The 15,048-nt window shown below is 38.5% G+C and overlaps 1 protein-coding gene across 3 annotated transcripts in view; it reads left to right on the plus strand.

Annotated features, from left to right (window-relative positions):
- The window catches only part of ANKRD12 (ankyrin repeat domain 12), a 113,828-nt gene that overhangs the window by 12,845 nt on the left and 85,935 nt on the right, over positions 1-15,048 (plus strand). The gene's annotated exons all lie outside the window — the stretch shown is intronic.

A 15,048-nucleotide genomic window follows, 5' to 3' on the forward strand; every position in this document is an offset into this window, starting at 1 on the left:
GATAAATATAACAGATAAATGCTAATTGTTTCTTTTAAATTATTTTCAAAGCATTTTTACTTCTTGTTGCTGATGTCATTCTAGCCTCCTTGCTCTTGCTGACTATTCCTTCCCACCTCACAATCTGGTCGTTACAATTGAAGTGGTCTCCGTGTCTCTCCTGTAATTCCTCTTTAGTGTGTCTTCCAGAGTTTCACCAATGGCACTTTTTTTCCCCCCATGGCACCTTTTTAAACATGCTGCTTGAATTGTGTCACTGCCTTTTTTTAAAGCCTTAAATTGCTTTTGTCATCATAAAGATCAAACAACACAATGACGAGGTGCTTCATGTTGCTCCCTTCCTCCTCTTTAGCCTCATTTTCTACCCTATCGTGTTTCAGTTTTTGCTGTCCCTTCAGTGTGGTCTGCTGTCTTGCGTGGGCGTGTGTAATTTCTTGGTCTGGAATACAATCATCATTTTCTTGTGGGAAAATGTTATGGAATAGCTGCCAGAAAACATTGTGCTAAAAATCAACCATGGCTTACTTTGGGAAGGTATGATATAGCAAGCATGAACCCTTGGTTGTTTACATTTCAAGCAGTTTGGCTGCCTAAATGTTACTCTATTTTATACTGTTGGTTTACCTTTGTGGAATTTTGAAGGTAATACACACATAGAGCTAAACCAAATAGACTATTTACAGTGCATTTACTTGGTATAGTCTTCTAAATTAACTGCCATGCTCAGCTTTCCGAAGGAGATAATATATAGCAACACCAACCCAAAGTGCAGCCTATATTTACTGGATTGAGCTTCTGTCCTGAATCTTTTGCTTCCTTTCCTATTCTGATGGCTGGGTTAGAAAACATAAAACACATGAAAGTACCTTTTACCTCTTTCCCTCTTCTTCTCTCTAAAGTAGTTCTCTCACCTGCCATCTCATTATTTTTTCCCCTTGGGTTCTAACCAGAACACTGTAGTTCTCCAGAGCAAACCAAGTGTAAGTCGACCTATTTTATTATTTTTAAAATTTTTATTTGTAGATTATACAAGGAGTACATGCTCATTATAAAAGTTAATATAGAACTGTATAGGGCTTCCCTGGTGATGCAGTGGTTAAGAATCCGCCTGCCAATGCAGGGGACACGGGTTCAAGCCCTGGTCCGGGAAGATCCCACATGCCACGGAGCAACTAAGCCCGTGGGCCACAACTACTGAGCCTGCGCTCTAGAGCCCGCAAGCCACAGCTACTGAGCCTGCGTGCTGCAACTACTGAAGCCCGCACGCCTAGAGCCTATGCTCCGCAACAAGAGAAGGCACCACAGTGAAAAGCTTGCGCAACAAAACGAAGAGTAGCCCCCGCTCGCCACAACTAGAGAAAGCTTGCGCGCAGCAACGAAGACTCAACACAACCAAAAATAAAAATTAAAAAATTTATTTTTAAAAAATTTAATATAGAACTGTATAAAATAGACAATAAACATTCCTTAAGGACTTTAAAAAATATTGTCTTAAGGGCAGTGTTGAGGACAGTTTATTTTAAAGGATGTGGATGTTTTCATCTTTTTCATGCTGTTGGTTAAATTTGTGATTTTGATGATACTAATTTCTTGGTCTGGAATACAGCCATATTATTCTTGTGTTATGGAATAGCTGCCAGAAAACATCGTGGTGAAAATCAACCATGCCTTACTTTGGGAAGGTATGATAAAGCAAGCACAAACCCTTTTCATAGACTGAATTCTCACTTGAATTGTTTAAGTAGTTGAGGTGTTAGGGAGGTACAGTTAATATCCCAGAAGCATGACCATTTACCATGAGGCCTTTTCCATTATTTTTTAAGACCACTTTTTAAGTGTGAGGGAATTAAGCTTTTGGTCTTTGTGCAAGTAGGAAATGTTTAGTATTTATGTCTAATGGTTTACTTTTTTTGCATGGGGGAACACAGCAATAAGGATGTCATTGTTTAGTACTTTAAGCTATCATTTTTGTATTCATAGAAAAATAGAATGGAGTGAAATTGTTCTAAACATCTTATTCTGGAATCAGAATTTTGGAAAAATAGGAGATCTTCAATGTTATCTAGCCTAACTTTCAAGAAGAAACAAATACTGAGAAGTGATGAAGGTCAACCAAAAAGTCAGTGGTAGATCTCAGCATAGAATCTTGGACTTCAGGCTCCCAGATCAAATCAGAGAAAATAATAGTCACTTTCCTAACTGAATGACTCTTTTTTTTTTTTCTTTTTTAAAGGATGAGCTCCATGACCTTTATTTATTTATTGTTTTTTAAAGTAACCATTTTATTTTGGCTGCACTGTGCCGCATGCGGGATCGTAGTTCCTCAGCGAGGGATCGAACCCATGACCCCTGCTGTGGAAGTGCGGAGTCTTAACCACTGGACCACCAGGAAAGTCCCTACTGAATGACTCTTAAGGGTCATTGAATTCTGTTGCTGGTCCTTTACTGGTTACCTTTTTTTTTTTTCAAAAAAATTTTGGAGGAAGCATTTTTACCCTCAGCATAGCTGCAGCCCAGTGGAAGCTGGAGCAGGAAAAAAGTTAGCAATTTCCATTCCATGCTTATGGCTCTAGCTTTACTTTCTTTAGGTAGGATGTAAAATTGCTGGTAAATTTAGAGGGCAGCATTTGAATATTTTATATGCACCAAGGACTATGTATGCTAAGATATTTTATTTACTTCTCATAGCCTTATTATTTGAGCATTACCATTTCATAATATAGATGAAGAAATTAAGATTAAAAATTTAAAAGTAAAAATAAAATAAAAAGATTAAGAAATTAAGTGCATCTTCTGGGGACTTCTGGACTATGAGGCAGACTGGGGATACTCCCTTCCATTTTAGTAATGTATACGGAAAGCTAGATTAAAAATAAAATATTTAAAAAACACAGCTGAGCTTGAAAGCAAGAAAGAGGAATCTGCAGGTGCCTGAAATGGAAAAAAAACCTCAAAGTCATAATAGGAAGCAGAAATTGAAGCCCTGTCCTATAAAGAAAATAGACAGATACCTTTTTAGTGTGTGAGCTTTAATGCAGCCCTGGAACCCACAGGCCCAGGAGTGGCAGGGAGCTGCGCCCAGACCAGGAAGGGTCTGAATTATTTATGAATGGGGCCTAAAGAAAAGTCTACCAGCCTAGGGTTATATTTCCTGGTGTGTCTTCTTATCCTTTTATCGTCAACCATTTTAGTATCCTTTTTTGGTCTCTTTTACAAAGTATGTTGCTGAATCTTATTTTTATCCAATCTCAGAGACTCGTATCTTTTTTTTTTTTTTTTTTTTTTGCGGTACGCGGGCCTCTCACTGCTGTGGCCTCTCCCGTTGCGGAGCGCAGGCTCAGCGGCCATGGCTCACAGGCCCAGCCACTCTGCGGCATGTGGGATCCTCCTGAACCGGAGCACGAACCTGTGTCCCCTGCATCGGCAGGTGGACTCTCAGCCGCTGCGCCACCAGGGAAGCCCAGAGACTCATATCTTTTAATTAATGAGTTTAATCCATTTTCATTTATTGTAATAAATGTAATAAATTTATTGTAATAACACAAATATTGGAAATTATTTACATTTTATTGACTATCTTTATTCATCTTCCACAGTTTCTTAATCTTATAAATATATTTTAAAATATATTTTTAAATATATATGTTTTCTTTCCTCCAGACGAGAAGTACTGTAAACACTTTCTCACTTCCTCTAGTCTCCTCCACCCCACCTCCTACCCAACAACGTCCCAGCAGCCATGTTGACGTTTTGTAGAATTTTATTTCTGGATTGTTCGGGGTATTCTTCAAGCATCCATCCGTCTGTCATTTTTGTTTTTGTATGAAATATTAGGTTTATTAGGTTATTTACTCTGATTCCCATACATCACACAGTAGTTCTCATAGATTTATTTCAGTTATTTTTTGAGTGCCTACTTAAAAGCAATTTTCAAGCAGGGTGTTTGTATATATACATTATAAGGCCTTTTTATGCCTGAAAATATCATTCATTAACCTCACTTTTATTTTTTTTAATTTTTATTATTTTTTTAACATCTTTATTGAACTCTCACTTTTAAATGATAGCTTAGTGTGATTAAAGATTTTTGGTTTGAAATTTTTTCCCTTAACATTTTGAAATGTTACTGCATTGTTGTCTTGCCTCTGATGTTGCTTTTCGTAACTTCTGATGTCAGTTTGATTTCCTGGGTGTGTGACCTGCAGTTCCCCTCTAGAAGATTTTGAAATTTTTGTTTATCTTTTTTAGTTTATAGTGTGTCTGAGTGTAGTTCCTTTCCTGTCTTGTTTGGCCCTTGAATTCATATTCACTGATTCATTCTTTCATTCAGCAAATATTTATTGGAAGTCCACTGTGTGCCAGGTTGTATTCCACACACTTTAATCTGAGATCTTTGATCTTTCCTCAGTTCTGGAAAATTATTGGTAATTTTTTCAAATATCTTTTCTTCATTTTTTTTTTCTTCTGGGAATTCTATTATATGGATTCTGTTACTTCTAACGTCTCTTCTTTAATATTTTCCTTTAAAAAAAAAATCCCTCTCTGATGCCTTCTGCAACTATCCTCTGCCTGATCTTCTAGCTCACTTACTCATTCTTCGGGTTTTTCTTTCTATTATTTATGTAACCTGTAGAGTTGTTTATTTCAATCATTGTACTTTCATACTCTGTATTTCTTCTTGGTTCTGTTTAGTCTTTCTGCATATTATCAGTCTTCTCTTATTTCTTTGAGGATTTTAAATGGTTTAAAAATTTCTTCAGACATCTGTTCCATTAATTCAGCTTCATATAGTATAGATGGTTTAGTTTGAGTTGAGATTTTTTTCAGTGGGAAACCAACAAAAAAATTAAGCAGGTCAGTGGTAGCATCTGGTTTTTAGTTTTAAGAGATCTGATCACTGCTTGTAGAAGGGGTGTGTGTGTGTGTGTGGGTGTGTGTGTGTGTGTGTGTGTTTAAGAGAAGGAGGAAGGGAGGAGTAGGGTAAGAATGGAAGCAGGGAGATAATTTGCAGAGTTTTTGCACTAGCCTATTCAAGTGATCTTGGTAGCTTGGGGTGGGTAGCAGTTGATGTGGAAAGACATGGATTGAATTTGAGATATGCTTTAGAGATGGAGTCAGCATTTCTGAATTTTTGGCTTAAGTGATGGATGGAGGGTGGTGCCATTTGAAATGGAGAAGATGGGTAGGTGAGGAAGTTTGACAGAAAATTAACAATTCTCTATAGTATTATTTTGGTTTGGTATGCCTATTAGACATCCATGTGAAGATGTCAAGTAGGCAGTTGGATATACAAATACAGAGTTTTAAATGAGGACGAGAGTTATGGATTTGGAAGTGAGTAGCACTTCAATGGTATTTAAAACCATGGGATTAGGTTATTTAGGGAGTGTGTTAGAGAGTAGAAAGGGATCCAGGATCAAGTCCTGATACTCGCAACATTTAGAGTTTCTGCAGAAGAGGAGAGGTCAAGAAAAAAGGATTTTTGCATAACTTTTACTGTAAAAAGGTACTATACTTTGTTTAGCCACATTTTTACAAATGAATATTTAGATTTTTTCTCCAGTGATTTGGATACACGTAACGTTTTAGTGGATGCCTTTGTATATTATCTTTGCATATTTGTATAGTACACCTGTAGGGCAAATACTAAAATTGAATTATCAGGACAAAAGTCTGTGCATTTGTATTTTAATAGTTTTGCCAGATTCTTCTCCAAAGAGGTTATCCCAGTTTCATCGCCATCAATAATGTGTGAGGGCTTCCCTGGTGGCGCACTGGTTGAGAGTCCGCCTGCCGATTCAGGGGACACAGGTTCGTGCCCCAGTCCTGGAAGATCCCACATGCCACGGAGCGGCTGGGCCCGTGAGCCATGGCCACTGAGCCTGCGCGTCCGGAGCCTGTGCTCCGCAACGGGAGAGGCCACAGCAGTGAGAGGCCCGCGTGCCGCAAAAAAAAAAAAAAAAAAAAAAATTGCTCCCTCATTTAATTTGTTTTTCAAGCTTTTCTAATGATATAGACCACTGGGCTATTTATTGAAAGTACAGATTCTTGAGTCTGTTTCAGGCCTACTAAATGTGTAGCACTGTGGGAAAATTTTTATCATCGAGGACTTCTGGGGCCACTAGCGTTTATTTGCTTGATAAGTTTAAGTTGTTATGGGTTCGATTTTTTTGACTAATAATCAAATGATGTGAGTTAACCAGTATTAAGTACAGATTCTGTGACCATTAGAGAGCTGTGAAATTTCTAAGTGTGTTTTTGAGAGTAGCATGCACGTAGGAAGGAGGAACAGTGGAAAACGACACTGAATATATAGATGGTTTAAGATAATGATATTAACCAGCCAGAAGTATTCACCCATCCGTTACTCCCCACTGTGAAAGAAATTTAGTAAGTTTTTGGTGTAATTTTGACTGAGTTTAAAAAGACACCTTGGGCTTCCCTGGTGGCACAGTGGTTGAGAATCTGCCTGTTGATGCAGGGGACACGGATTCGAGCCCTGGTCTGGGAAGATCCCACATGCTGTGGAGCAACTAGGCCCGTGAGCCACAACTACTGAGCCTGCGCGTCTGGAGCCTGTGCTCCGCAACAAGAGAGGCCACGATAGTGAGAGGCCTGTGCACCGCGATGAAGAGTGGCCCCCGCTCGCCGCAACTGGAGAAAGCCCTCGCACAGAAACGAAGACCCAACATAACCAAAAATAAATAAACCAATGAACTGACATTTAAAAAAAAAAAGACACCTTGGTTCTTAATTCTTAACGTGCTTATACTAAAAATATAAATGGCATATATGTAACTTCTTTATCCACATGATGTTCAGTTTACACTAGAGTTTTTTTTTTAACATCTTTATTGGAGTATAATTGCTTGTTAGTTTCTGTTGTATAACAAAGTGAATCAGCTATACATATACATATATCCCCATATCTCCTGCCTCTTGCGTCTCCCTCCCACCCTCCCTATCCCACCCCTCTAGGTGGACACAAAGCACCGAGCTGATCTCCCTGTGCTATGCAGCTGCTTCCCCTTAGCTATCTACTTTACATGTGGTATACACTAGAGTTTTTGATGTACCTGTGTATGCTAACTTGGTACCTCTGAATAGCAACTAGAATATTTTACCTTCATTACAAACAAAATTATTCAGATAGCAATACTATTAAAGATATTTTTTTTTAGTATCCCTTGAATGGTCACAAACAGGAATGCCATTTAAAACAAAAAAACCAAGAGATTGCTGGGTTACTTCGTTTTAGAAGAAGATATATTTTACTGCTGTGGCTAAATAAGAGTGAAAAACCCTTGAATGTAATAGCATACATTCATGGACTGTCAAACCTGGAAGTGAGCTGCTGTTAGATGAATACATAGAGTCCTTGATCTGTAAGGAGCAAGAATATTTATTGTAAAGGAAGAAACACCTTTGAAAAGGCAGAATCAAAGCTTTTAACTGTTTCCTTTAGCTGTTAGATAGCAAAGTCTGTCATAGAGCTTGCAGATGGTTGGCCCTTAACAAGTATTGGTGCCTCTGTGCAGTCTTAGGGCAAGGAGGTTGAAAAACAAGCAGTGTAGTAGTCACCAAGACTATCATACAAAGGATGGAAGAAAAGAATAATTCTTCTTAGCCATGGGAAGATACCACCAACTATTCTCACTTGTAAAGCGGCTGTGCTACTTTGTCTTTCCTCCTAACCCTTGGCAATATATGAGAGTTCCAGTTCCTCTACACCTTCAACAACACTTGGTCTTCCTTCTCTTTAAGAGAAGCCATTCTCATGGATGTATAGTGGCATCTCATTATTTTCCTGATGACTAAGGAGGTTGAGCATCTTTCTCTGTGCTTATTTGCCATTAATTAAATATTCTTTGATGAACTGTTTAAATCTTTTGTTCCTTTTAAAATTGGATTATCCTCTTACTGATTTGTAAGATTTATTTATATATTCTGGATATAAGTCCTTTATAAAGCCATAATTTGCAAGTATTTTCTCCCTGTATGACTTGATTTTCATTTGCTTAACAATGTCATTTAAAGAGCAAGAGTTTGCATTGTGAAGTCCCACTTATCCATATTTTTCCTTTATAGTTTCTGTTTTTCATAGCCTATTTAAGAAATCTTTGTCTAACCCAAGATCACTAAAATATTCTCCCATGTTTTCTGCTAGAAAACATATAACTTCACTTTATACATTCAGGTATATGATGCATTTTGAGGTAATATTTCTCTATGGAGTGAGGTAAGAGTCAAAGTTTTGGTTTTTTGTTTTTTTCTGCATACGGAGATACGGTTGTACCAACACCATTTGTTGAAAGGAATTTCCTCAGTGAACTGCATGGGCAGCACTTTTGAAACTTAGTTGGACACATGTACAAGTCTATTTCTAGACTAGACTTTGCCTTCTGTCCCATTAATCTGTAAATCTATCTTTATACCAGTAAACACTGTCTTGCTTACTGTATCTTTATAGTGAAATCAAGTAATGTAAGTCCATGAATTTGTTTTTTTCCAAAAATTATTTGGACTTTTTTAGGTCCTTAGCATTTTCATATACATTCTAGAAACAGTTTGTCAGTTTCTATTAAAAAATCATCCTGAGGGGCTTCCCTAGTGGCGCAGTGGTTGAGAGTCCGCCTGCTGATGCAGGGGACACGGGTTTGTGCACTGGTCCGGGAGGATCCCACATGCCGCGGAGCAGCTGGGCCCGTAGGCCATGGCCGCTGAGCCTGCACATGCGGAGCCTGGACTCTGCAACGGGAGAGGCCACAGCAGTGAGAGGCCCGCGTACCATAAAAAAAAAAAAAAAGCATACTGAGATTTTGACTAGGATCGCATTGAATTTATAAATCGATTTGGGGAGAACTGATCTCTTATTGAGTCTTCTAATCCATATAAACATAGTATATCCATTTATTTAGGTCTTTAATTTCTTTCAGCAGTGTTTTTTGTCACTATGTAGTCTTAAATTTTGTTATATTTATCCCTAAAAATTTATTATTTTTGATACTATTGTGAGTTATATTTTAATTTCAGTATCCAACTTTTTTTTTTTTGCGGTACGCGGGCCTCTCACTGTTGTGGCTTCTCCCATTGCGGAGCACAGGCTCCGGACGCGCAGGCTCAGCGGCCATGGCTCACGGGCCCAGCCGCTCTGCGGCATGTGGGATCTTCCTGGATCGCGGCACGAACGCGTGTCCCCTGTATCGGCAGGCAGACTTTCAACCACTGTGCCACCAAGGAAGCCCAGTATCCGACTTTTTGTTGCTAGTATATAGAAACAAAATTTTCATGTATCAACTGTGTATCCTTTGTCCTTTCTATACTTACTTATAAGTTTTAGTAGCCTCTTTATAGATACCTTGCGTTTGTCTCCATTGATGATCATGTCATCCAGAAATAAAACCTGCTTTACTTCTTCCTTTCTAAGCTACATACCTTTTATTTCTTGCCTTATTGAACTAGTTAGGGCCATCAGTAAGTACAGTTTTGAATAGAAGTGGTGCAGTCACCTCAATAGATGCAGAAAAGGTTTTTGACAAAGTTCAACATCCTTTCATGATAAAAACTCCTAACAAGTTAGGGTATAGAAGGAATGTAATATAATAAAGGCCATATATAACAGACCCACAGGTAACATCACAGTCAACAGGGAGAAACTTAGCTTTTCCTCTAAAATCAGGAACAATACAAGCTTGTCCACTCTCACCACTTCTATTCAGTATATAGTACTGTAAGTCCTAGCCAGAGCAGTTAGGCGAGAAAACGAAAAGACATCCAAATCAAAATGGAAGAAGTTAAATTGTCTCTGTAAATAACATGATAAAAAGCCATGAAGACTCCACCAAAAAAATTATTGAGCTAATAATAAATTCAGCAAAGTTGCCAGATATAAAATCAACATATGAAAAGCAATTGCATTTATATACACTAACAGTGAACTTTATGAAAAAGAAATTAAGGGAAAAATCCCATTTATAATAGCATCAAAAAGAATAAAATACCTAGGAATAAATTTAACCAAGGAGGTAGAAGATTTGTACACTGAAAAGTATGAGATGTTGATGAAAGAAATTAAAGACATGAATAAATAGAAATCCAATGTGTTCATTGATCGGGAAGGGTTAATATTATTAAATGTCCATACTACAGTCTACAGATTCAATGCAATCTCTATCAAAATTCTCATGGTATTTTTCACAGAAGTAGGAAAAATAATCCTAAAATTCATGTGGAACCACAAAAGACTTTTCTTTGCGGTACGCAGGCCTCTCACTGTTGTGGCCTCTCCCGTTGTGGAGCACAGGCTCCGGACGCGCAGGCTCAGCAGCCATGGCTCACGGGCCCAGCCGCTCCGCGGCATGTGGGATCTTCCCGGACCGGGGCACGAACCCGTGTCCCCTGCATCGGCAGGCGGACTCTCAACCACTGCGCCACCAGGGAAGCCCCACAAAAGACTTTGAATAGCCAAAGCAGTCTTGAGAAACAATAGCAAAGCTAGAGGCATCACTCTTCCAGGTTTCAAACTACAAAGCAATGGTAATCAAAACAGTATGGTACTGGCATAAAAAGAGAGATCAGTGGAACAGAATAAAGAACCCAGAAATAAACCCATGCGTAATACAGTCAACTAATCTTTGACAAGAACTCAAAATGGGGAAAGGATAGTTTTTTCAGTAATTGGTGCTGGGAAAAGTGTATATCCACATGCAAAAGAATGAAATTGGACTCGTATCATACACAAAAGTTGACTTGAAATAGATTAAAAACTTAAATGCAAGGCTTGAAACCATAAAATTCCTACCAAAAAAATCGGGAAAAGCTCCTTGACATTGGTCTTAACAGTGATTTTATGGATATGACACCAAAAGCACAGGCAACAAAAATAAACAAGTGGGACTGCTTCAAATAAAAAATATTTTGCACAGCAAAGGAAACAAAATGAAAAGCAACCTGTGGAATGGGAGAAAAATATTTGCAAAACATACATCTGATAAGGGGGTAATATCCAAAAAATATATGGAGCCCATACATGTCAATGGCAAAAAAAAAAAGAAAAAAGGACTAAAAAATGGGCAAAAGACCTGAACGTTTTTCCAAAGAAGACATACAGAGGGCTAAGTATATTCAAAGGTTGTACAACATCACTAATCACAAGGGAAATGCAAGTCAAAACCACAGTGAGATATGCCTCATGCCTCTTAAGATGGCTGTTACCAAAAAGACAGGCGAGGGCTTCCTTGGTGGCGCAGTGGTCGAGAGTCCGCCTGCCGATGCCGGGGACGCGGGTTCGTGCCGCGGTCCGGGAAGATCCCACATGCCGCGGAGCAGCTGGGCCCGTGAGCCATGGCCGCTGAGGTTTTGCGTCTGGAGTCTGTGCTCCGCAACGGGAAGAGGCCACAGCAGTGAGAGGCCCGCGTACTGCAAAAAAAAAAAAAAGCGATAGTAAGAGTTGGTAAGGGTGTGGCAGAAAGGGTCCCTTGCACACCGTTGGTAAGAATGTAAATTGGTGCAGCCACTATGGAAAACAGTATGGAGGTTCCTCAGAAAATTAAAAGAACTGCCATCTGACCCAACAATCCCACTTTCAGGTATATCTCCAAAGGAAATAAAATTATAATTAGCTGTACTCCCATGTTCATTGCACCATTGTTTGCAATAGCCAATGTATAGTATCGACCTCAGTGTCTGTTGATGGATGAATGATTAAAGAAAATGTTGACCCTTGAACAATATGGGTGTTAGGGACGCCAATCCTGTGTGCCATCAAAAATCTGCGTATAACTTTACATTTGGCCTGCTGTGTCTGCAGTTCCACGTCCTCGGATTCAACCAACTACAAATCATGTAGTAATGTAGTATGTATTTATTGAAAAAAAAAAGAAAAATCCTTGGGAAGTCCCTGGCAGTCCAGTGGTTAGGACTCGGGCGCTTTCACTGTAGGGCGCTTGGGTTGAATCCCTGTTCGGGGAACTAAGATCCCACAAGCCCCACAGTGTGGCCAAAAAATAAATTTAAAAAGAAAAAAAAATCCACATACAAATGGACCCTCACAGTTCAAACCTGTGTTGTTCAATGGTCAACTGTATATACATTTACAGTGGGATATTAACCATTAAAAAAAAAGAATATCCTGCCATTTGTCACAACAGGGTTGAACCTGGAGGACATGCTAAATAAGTGAAATAAGCCAGACGGAAAGATAAATACTGTGTGATCTCACTTAGATGTGAAATCTAAAAATGTTGAATTCACAGAAGCAGGGAGTAGAGTGGTGGTTGCCAGAGCCTTGGGAGTAGGGGAAATGCGGAGACACTGTAAAAGGGTATGAACTTTCAGTTATAAGACGAGTAAGTTCTGGGGACCTAGTGTACGGCATGGTGACTGTGGGTAATAATACTGTATTATATACTTTAAATTTGCTGAGAGTAGATTTTAAGCGGTCTCAACACACACAAAATGCTAACTATGTGAGGAGATGGTACTTAACTTGATTGTACTAATAACCCTTTCACAATGTATCCATTTATCAAATTGGCATATTGTACACCTTAACTATATACAATTTTTGTTTGTCAGTTATACCTCAGTAAAGCTGGGGGCGGGGAGTGATGAGAGCGAACATCCTTGCCTCATTGTTGACCTTAGGAGAGAAAGAAAGCATTCACATTCTGTTCTAGTACTAGTTTGCTGAGGGTTTTGTCATTAACGGGTATTAAATTTTATCAAATGCCTTTTCTATATCTGTTGAAATGGTTATGTCTCTTAGTCTGTTAATACAGTGAATTACATAGATTGATTTTCAAACATTACACTGACCTCAAGTTTCTGGTATAAATCCCACTTGGTCATGATGTATTATCCTTTTTTATAAAGATGGATTTGATTTACTAATATTTTGTTGACGATTTTGTTATGATTATGAGGTATATTGGTCTGTAGTTTTCTTGTAAAAGACTATTCTGTTTTGCTATCAGGGTGTTGATGGCCTCATAAAATATGTTCTCTTTCCTTTTCAGGAGAGTTTGTGTAGAATTCGTAATATTTCTTCCACATATGTGTTTCGTAGAATTCACCATTGATGCCATCTGGGTTTTCTTGGTTTCTAAATATGAAATCAAGTTCTTTAATAAGTATTGAGTTATTGAGATTGTTTTCTTCAGTGAGCTTTGGTAGTGTGTGCCTTTCAAGGAATTTGTTTCATTTAATTCGTTGAATTTATTTGTATAAAGTTTGTAATGTGTTCTGTCTTATTTCTAATAGGTGTGGCTAAGAGGTTTATAAATTTTATTGATTTTTTCTTTTTAGAAAACCAGTTTTTAGCCTCATTGATTTTTCTTTGTTTTTTAATTTGGATATATTATTATCTTTCTATAATTGATTCTGTTTTGGTTTTTTTTTTTGCGGTACGCGGGCCTCTCACCGCCGCGGCCTCTCCCGCTGCGGAGCACAGGCTCCGGACGTGCAGGCTCAGCGTCCATGGCTCACGGGCGCAGCCGCTCTGCGGCATGTGGGATCCTCCCGGACCGGGGCACAAACCCGCGTCCCCTGCATCGGCAGGCGGACTCTCAACCACTGCGCCACCAGGGAAGCCCTGATTCTGGTTTAATTTCTTTGTTGTGTGAGAACAAACTTTGTATGATTTTAATTTTAAATTTATTAATGTTTGTTTATGATCCATGATGTGGCCTAGCCTGGTGAATATTATGTGTGTCCTTGAAAAGAATGAGTATTCTGTTTGTTGTGCAGATTTTCCTGTAAATGTCAATTAGATCCAGTCAATTCAAATTGATGGCATTTTTTTAGTTCTTTTATATCCTTGTTGATTTTCTGTCTTACTGAGAGAGTAGTTGAAGTCTCCAGCTGTAACTATCAATTTGTTTATTTCTTCTGTCAGTTTTGTTGGTTTCTGCTTCCTGTACTTTGAAACTCTGTTGCTAGTTACATACCTGTTTAGTGAACTGGGCCTTTTATCAGTATATAAATATGTAATGTCCCTCTTTGCTTTGAGATCTGTTTTGTCTGATATTAATACAGTTACTCCAGCTTTCCTTTGATTATGCTTGCATGGCATATCTTTTTCCATTCTTTTACTTTTAACCTACTCATACCATTATATTTGAAGTGAATTTCTTGTTAGTGTATAGTTTGGTCATTTTTTTTCTCTCCTCTGACAATCTGTCTTTTAATTGGTGTGTTTAACATTTGCATTTTATATAATTATTGCTATGTTTGGATTAGGTCTATCATTTTATTATTGTTTTGTTTGTTCCTTCTGTTTTTCATTCCTCAGTATCTCTTTTTCTGCCTTCTGTTGGGTTATTTGTACATTTTTAAATATTCAAGTTTAATTTAACCAATGTGATTTTGATCATCTCTTTGTGCATTGATTGTTCTAAGGATTACAGTATATATCTTGGGCCCAGAACCGAATTATTTATTAAATACGTTGTTGAATGAAGTGATATTTTAAAAATCCATTTGTGAGTTTTGTTAGTGCTAAAATTTTCCAAGTACAGTTATTATTTTTTTAATTAATTAATTAATTTATTTATTTATGGCTGCGTTGGGTCTTTGTTGCTGCATGTAGGCTTTCTTTAGTTGCCGCGAGCCACGGCTACTCTTTCTTGCGGTGCACAGGCTTCCCACTGCAGTGGCTTCTCTTGTTGCGGAGCACAGTCTCTAGACACGCAGGCTCAGTAGTTGTGGCTCGTGGTCTCTAGAGCGTAGGCTCAGTAGTTGTGGCCCACAGGCTTAGCTGCTCCACAGCATGTGGGATCTTCCCAGACCAGGGCTCAAACCCGTGTCCCCTGCATTGGCAGGCGGATTCTAAACCACTGCACCACCAGGGAAGCCCCAAGTACAGTTATTGAAAAATAATACAAGCTTTTTAAACATACAGTCTATTAATATAATATTATTGCCACGTTTAATTTTCTCTAAAAATATTCATGACAGTTCTTCATTCACCAGTGACTTGTTTTGCTTGGTCTACAAAAGGAGATAACTGCTTCATCTTCATAGTGTCACCTAGGTTAATGCCTGTAGATA

The sequence above is a fragment of the Stenella coeruleoalba genome (genome assembly GCF_951394435.1).
Source record: "Stenella coeruleoalba genome assembly, chromosome: 14".
Taxonomy (NCBI): Eukaryota; Metazoa; Chordata; class Mammalia; order Artiodactyla; family Delphinidae; genus Stenella; species Stenella coeruleoalba.